The sequence below is a fragment of the Triticum dicoccoides genome, chromosome 5B, assembly GCF_002162155.2.
Source record: "Triticum dicoccoides isolate Atlit2015 ecotype Zavitan chromosome 5B, WEW_v2.0, whole genome shotgun sequence".
Classification (NCBI taxonomy): domain Eukaryota; kingdom Viridiplantae; phylum Streptophyta; class Magnoliopsida; order Poales; family Poaceae; genus Triticum; species Triticum dicoccoides.
The window spans coordinates 2,322,659-2,330,190 of NC_041389.1; the positions used below are offsets into that span (position 1 = coordinate 2,322,659).

Below are 7,532 nucleotides of genomic sequence, written 5' to 3' on the forward strand. Positions count from 1 at the left end.
TGTAGTTCACCAAAATTAGCAGCGAAAAAAGTATAAATGGGTTGAATTAATGGGCTCGGCCCATATAAATACCAAATTGGACCGGGCTGATTCCTATGCCACATCAGATTGCCACGTCGGATGCCTACGTGGCCTGGGGAGGCCGCTAGTGACCAAAACAAAACAGTAGGCATATTTTGGACGTAAACGTCCACGACCTTCTCACAGAGAAGGTCGTTCATTTCAGTTTACGACCGCCAGCTTTTGACCTTCTGTTTTTGGTAAAAAAAGGTCACAAATGGAAAACAATGACCTTTCAGTGACCAATAATCAAGGTCATAAGTTGACATATTTTTTGTAGTGCCAGTGTATTTAACTCTGATTATTATTTTTGACTACGACACTTGTTCGACAAGGGAATAATTTATCATCCAGAAGATACGTGTTGTTCTTCTAATTAAAAGCATTAAACAGTGGCTGAAAACAAGCGTGACACTTTTTCGCAGAAAGAAAAAAAAGCAAGCGTGAGACATAAAATGGTCGCCTTTTAAGCGGCTAGACAGATAGATATAGATAGATGGGTACACACGGTGAATTGTTGCATCATCATCGTCTATTGGTCACACACAGTTCACCGGAGATGGGGCCAAAAAGGCCCTCCCTCTGCTCGGTCAAGATAAGCCAGAGGTGAAACTGAAGCGCGGAGGCCCCGCTCCGGGCCCACGTAGCTGCTCGCGTCCGTAGCCCCACGTTCCCTCCGTGTGGCTCTAGCGCGAGCGTTAGCGCTCTGGTTTGGCTCCACCGCGAGCCACGCCACGCACCCACCCTGGCATGAGATGCGTCGTACTAGGAGGCATCAACCTCCCTCTTATATGCCTCGAAAGCACAAGAAGGGCCCAGAGGAGCAATTCTTTTTACTGCAAGAAAGCGTCTCCTTCCTTCCTCATCGTGCTAGGCAAAGTCGAGCAGTGCGGAAGAGCACAACACCGCACAAGACATCAATGGTGTCCACAACTGAGTCCGTCCGGGAGGAAGATCACGAGGATTGTGCAGTCGAGGCGGGAGGTGGACACCATTGATGTCCGGTGCGGTGTTGTGCTGTTCCGCGCTGCTCGACGCTGCCTCACACGACGAGGAAGAAAGGATATGCTCTCTCGCAACACAAACAATTTGCTCCTCTTCGCCCCACTTCTGCTTTAGAGGTGTATAAGAGGGGGTGGACGTCGCCTTCTACGACGCATGTCATGCTAGGGCAGACGCGTGGCCTGGCTTGCGGCGTAGCCGAGCTCAGAGCTGTAATGCTCGCGCTACAGCTGGACAACACACGAAGCCCGTGGCCTGGGGAGTACGTGGAGTTACGGGCATGAGGGGTTGTGGTTGCGTGGCCCCGAAGCGGTGCCTCCACGCTCTAGTTTCTCCTCCTCTGGCTTGTCCAGGTCGAGCAGAGGGAGGAGATTTTTGGCCCAGCTCCGGCGAACTACGTGTGATCAACAGACAATGACGATGCGACAACTCACCGTGTATACCTATCTATCTCTATCTATCTGTCTAGCCGCTTAAAAGGCAACCGTCTTCTGTCTTGTGCTTCTTCTTTTTTTTGGGAGAAGTCTCACGCTTGTTTTCGGCTACCGTTTAATGCTTTATTTGGCGAGGAACTGTTTAATGCTTTTAATTAGAATAACACATATGTTCAGGATGATGTAGTATTCTACTACACGGCAGGGTTTAGAGTATGGATCTGCATCCACTTCTCAAACAAGTGTCTATCTAGTACTCAGGAAAAAAACAAGTGTCTATCTATGTGTTGGAAGAGTGGCTATGATTATGATGGATTTTTTTACGAGAAATCGACCTCCCGAAGCTAAGCGCGGTACTGCTACCATTGGCGACCAATATCGTATTTCTTTACAGCATAATCGATGCTATTGATGTTTGATTGCATATGATGCCCATGCAAGTGGCAAAGAATCTTCGCCCCTTCAAAAGATATTTGATCTATAATGGGATAGATAAAAAGTGTGAAGTGTCACCAACTTATACCAATAATAGTCTAATGTTGATTATTTTCAAATAATGTGCTACTTTAACTTAAGCAAACAATATTCTATCACTAATTATTTCCAGATAAGTGGCTAGCTTTAAGTGCTTCTAGTTAGAATCACATATACCTTCAAACTAAAAAGTTATTCTACCTGTAAATTGTAGATTTTGTGTCAAGACTATATGTGTCTATCTACATGTTAGAGAAGGAACTATGATGAAAATCTCATACGAGTCAACTAGATCAACTTAAATTTTAAGTAAGGCTCTAAAAATAAAAAGATTCATCCATGTTATGTCTCCCCCCTCTCCTCCTCTGGCTTGTCCTGATCGAGCAGAGGGAGGGGCTTTTGGCTCCAGCTCCGACGAACTGTGTGCGACCAACAGACGATGATGATGCAGCAGATCACCGTGTGTACCTATCTATCTCTATCTACCTGTCTAGCCGCTTAAAAGGCAACCATCTTCAGTCTTGCGCTTCTTCTTTTTTGGGGGAAAAGTCCGGCGCTTGTTTTTGGATACCGTTTACTGCTTTACTAGTGGTTGGGGTGCACCCTGGTGCGCCGCCTGAGAGGAACTTGGGGCGGTGCCGGATGGGATGCGCCCCTTTCACTTTTCTATTTATACCACGTAATGTTATTGTTTGTACTATGTACTGCTATTGCCTTACAAAGTAAATTCATTAGCACACTACATTTGTATGAACAGGCGATGACACATACATTAATAGGTGTAAATCAGCCGTTTAATGTATTCTAGCAAACATCTTGCTCCATTAAGTCACCTTTAGGCAAACATTACTACCATGAAAATGTAACTACAGGATTAAAACTTTGAGTTGTGATATTTATCTTAGTTGATAGGAATAGACACAATAAAAATTGGAAAGAGCGCAGTGCATTCAGTGCATCATTTTATGTTTACACAATATACATGATGACCAAATAGATACATACCGTCATACGATGAGACTACCAGTTCTTTAGTGCCTCGGGAACATCCTCAAAAGCAACTAATTGGAATTCTTTCCTTTCAAATCCACTCCTCCATATATGACCCTGGAATTACATTAGAACAGAAATCCATCAAATGGAAAGATGTATGTTTCCAGTACTGGAATGGAATATGAAAGGCACGAGCACCTCTATCGTGGATCCATGGAGAAGAGGGGATCCTCGATGAGCTCCTCTCCCGGAGGCACGAGATGAGGATATACGAGGCGTCTTGGTCAATGACGTCACCTCGCCTCCAACTCACGCACCACCAGCCACCAGTTCTCTAGACCACGCCTGGCCACCGTATCGACCTCGCTCTGCTCTACCTATGAAGGCCTTCGCGTCCGCCCCATGATGTGTCCTGCAGCAACTTCCACAGGTGTTTGAAAAACAAGCTGAACATTGACGATGTGAAGTTATAATCGATGACACCGACTAATGAATAACTATCCAAGAAAGCAAAGGCAAAAGGTATGCAAAGGGGACTGTAGAACACACTGAGTATTTGCATTTGACAACAACATTTCATGAAATTATGATTCAAGAGCGAGAGGCATCCTACCATGCATAGCAACATGGTAATATTCACCATTCCTCACCGTAAAATCTCATAGTGATATTTAGTTAGTTTTCAGCAATTGAGAGATCCTTATCGTGAAAGGACTAGTGCCAACGGCTTACTAATACAACGGCTGATTCACCAAACCGACCCGGGAAGGGAATGTTCTAGCAACAAAGAACCACAAACGGCATTTATAATCCTGAATTATCAACATGCTAGTACGATTATTTCTGGATGTTACCTCTCTCCTTGGAAGGCCAGCAAGAGTAAGCATCACAGATTGCTGAGAAGGCTCCCACTTTGAAATGGAATCAGGTGCAGACCCATCAACTGGATGGTGAAATTTGCATCTTCAGAAAATTTACAAAATCCAAATAAGAAAAATGGTCCAACTTTTAGGTGAGACATTCCTCTGCGGTCTTAGGTTGTCTATGTACATTAAAGTTCCTGCTTTCATCAAATATCCACCTAACCATCAGGTAGGTGTTTTAACACTAAACACTATAAACACTGGGCGATAGTTTCATATGAGTCAACACTAACCAATATAAACATTGTAACAGTTCAATATGACAGCCTGTTAAAAAATAGAAGCCACACTTTATATTGATCTGATCATACTATTGGAGATCATGAACAACACTATGACAATCCATAAGAAATAATGCTCAATTCTTTAGTACATTTTTCCATATGTTGTCTACAGAAAGCAATTATAACCTATTTAGCAGCAGACTTTCTTGTTTCAATAACTGAGACACTCTCGCCAACCTTCACGACCGAAAAAATTTAGACTCGAAAACTTATTATAATATCTTTTTGAGAGCAAAAAAAACTCAATTTGCACATCAGCGGGCCAACTGGAAAGCAGAAAGTCCAGCTTTGCAAGACATGATACATTGGCCTTGCAATGCTTATGATACTCATAAGTGACAAGCACAAATATGGAGAAGGAAAGAATCCATATTTGTTTAATTCATGAGGGATCAATCCCCACCGGAAATCATGCACTTAAATCTACTATTAGAAATCTCTAGAGAACACGAGTCACCATTTAGCAAATTAAGATGGTTAAAGCCGTTGGAGCAAGGCATAGGAATGTCATGTGTTAGCCTATGCAAGGATGTTGTATGGAAAACATTAAGTTGTAAATAAACCCTTCTCAGCCATTGTTCTTTCATCAAGTTGGAAGCCATCAAGTCTATATGAAATAAATATATTTGTACATATTCCTTATTTTGCAGATTTGCAGTAGAAGGCAAAAAGTGATGCTATAAAGTGCATAGCTCTCTGACCAACTAAACCTCTATGCAAAGCACAAATCTTAGTAGGTTTACCATGGAATAGGCAATCACAATTTTTTCAAGTACTTTTAAAGCTCCACCCTGCATCCAGCCACCAAATGATGGTATAAAAACAATGGTAATGCAGTATTAGTTCCATATATCCATTGAGAAAAGGGGATCAAGAAACCAACATAAATCTGAACAAGAGAGGTCTTGACCTTGGCATCCAGAGCTTGCAGCTGGTCACCCAATCATACATCTTAATCAATGAGCTACTGAAGCTGACAGGAACAGAGGAGCCTAGCAACAATAAAAAAACATATTAAGATACCAGTGAGAACAATGGCGACCACTACCAACCCGCTGTTACATAATTATTGGAATTTGACACCTAATGTTCTTGTGGGGATTACTGGTGACTTTGCCTGCCTTGACTTACTATTTGTACAACAACTTACGGTGGATATTGTTTTCATGAGGTAATTGTTTTGTAACATTATTATATGAAATGTAAGGAACAAAATTCAATGTGCAGACCTCTGTATTATATGGAGAGCAAAAGAAAAAGTTCACTCCTGTGCTATGTGATGTAACTGGTCTACAAGTCTAGAACACACCATTATCTAGTGTTTTGCAAAGGAGAACTTCATTTCAACTCTACACGCCACCATGTGGCTCCTTGTTATGGTTATTTTAATAGAGACAGATTTGGCATCACAGCAAAGTCTAATTTCCTAGTCAAGTTCTTCATTATATATGACATTGTTTCTGTATAACCCTATGTATTTGGTAGTCGTTCAACCTGCAGATTTTAGAAATATATTTGGTGGAGTACTTCCATTGGAGAGACTCAGCTGGAACTTGGAGATGATATTAATTTTGTAAAACAAAATTTGGTTTCTTGGTTGAAGTGGTTAATTCCATGGAAGTGAGACACATCAGCTTTGAGAGGATGCATCAAATAGAAAAAATGGTATTGTTTACATGCTTCAGTTTACACGTGACACTAGCCAAAGGAAATTAACCAAATTAACATATCTTTTTTCAAGTTAATAGCAAGTTAGCAACTACAACTTCACAATAACTCAACCAGAACACAAGCTTTTTTCAGAGAACTTGATGAAGCAGCTGTTGTGTGCACCTGCAGTTCTACGTATCAGCTGTGACTGTCAACCATTGGTCTCTGAAGTGTCTTGCCTTACAAGGGAAAGTTTGAGCATACATACTGAATCGATTAATATGGACGATGGCTGCCGTCACATCATCCAGCGAGACTCCACCACCAGTTGCCTGCACGGTTACCCTGTGAACTAGAGGATCAGGAAAAGAAGGAGACATGAACAAGGTTGTGCACGAGGCAACTACAAGAATCACCAACGTGTAAACCCAAGAAGAAACTTGTAGCAAGATCATCACCTGTAAATAATAAATTGGAGCACCAGATTAGTCAAAAATTTAGGAGGAGATGACTAAAATAAAGAACATCGGAACACAACATAACAGAAGGCAAAACAAACCAAGGCAGCCTCTTGCGATGTGATTCCCCGACCGCTCCTGCCGCTACGGCCGATGAGCCCCCTCAACTACCGGCCCCGCCAGCATGCGCCACTCCACCAACCCTGTTGCTTCCGACTATAGGTGCCAGATTCGCCACGGCCTTCCTACTCGGGGGCGAGCAGAGATGGGCGGAACAATTCCGGGCGACGGTGGGGAGGACCATCGATGGCCGCAAGAGCGGAGGTGACTTTGTCCGGCTGTGCGTGTGGCAGTGGCTAGGAACCCTAGCGTCGCGATCGATGGCGTCCCTATCGTCCACCTCCATGGATCTGGATTGAGAAGAGAAAGGGGAAGGAGACGAGACCACGAAGAGGGGGGCTGGGATGGGGAGGGGAGGCGGCGGCATACTATGGGTCGAGAGGAGTCTTGGAGTGGACGACTCAGTGTGGAGTTCCTTCGCAGGGAAGAAAAGGACACGAGTATGTTTCTCTTCTTGTTTTTTCTCTCGTGAATGTGTTTTCATCCTGGGCACAGTGAAAATCGGCGTGGACACCACCAGCACTCGACCTTCATGCGACGCTTATTGTGTTGGATTTGGCAAGGAACTGTTTAATCCTTTTAATTAGAATAACACATATCTTGAGGATGATAAACTATTCTACTACACGACAAGGGCTAGAGTATTGATGTGCATGCACATGTCAAACAATTGTCGATCTAGTACTCATGAAAAAAACAAGTGTTTATAAGCGCATTATTGTTGCCATTGGTGACCAATATCCGAATCATCATATTCCTTTAATGCATAATCGATAGTATTGATGTTTGATTGCATATGGTGCCCATGCAAGTGGCAAAGAATCTTCGCTCCTTGAAAAATTATTTGATCTATAATGGGACTAGATAGAAAGTGTTAAGTGTCACCAACTTATACCAATAATAGTCTAATGTTGATTATCTTCAAATAATGTGCTACTTTAACTTTAGCAAATAATTGTCTAGCACTAATTATTTTCAGATAAGTGGCTAGCTTTAAGTACTTCTAGTTAGAATCACATATACCTTCAAACTAAAAAGTTATTCTACATGTAAATTCTAGATTTTGTGTCGAGACTATATGTGTCTATCTACATGCTAGAGAAGGAACTATGATGAAAATCTCACACGAGTCAA

The 7,532-nt window shown here is 42.5% G+C and overlaps 1 long non-coding RNA gene across 1 annotated transcript; it reads right to left on the minus strand.

The window, feature by feature from the left end:
• Positions 1-2,887: 2,887 nt before the first annotated feature.
• Positions 2,888-6,271, minus strand: LOC119304970. Its single transcript, XR_005148496.1, has 4 exons — positions 5,081-6,271; positions 4,914-4,961; positions 3,162-3,926; positions 2,888-3,077 (listed from the first exon to the last, which is right to left on the minus strand). It is a non-coding gene; the product is annotated as an uncharacterized LOC119304970 (long non-coding RNA).
• Positions 6,272-7,532: the final 1,261 nt, after the last annotated feature.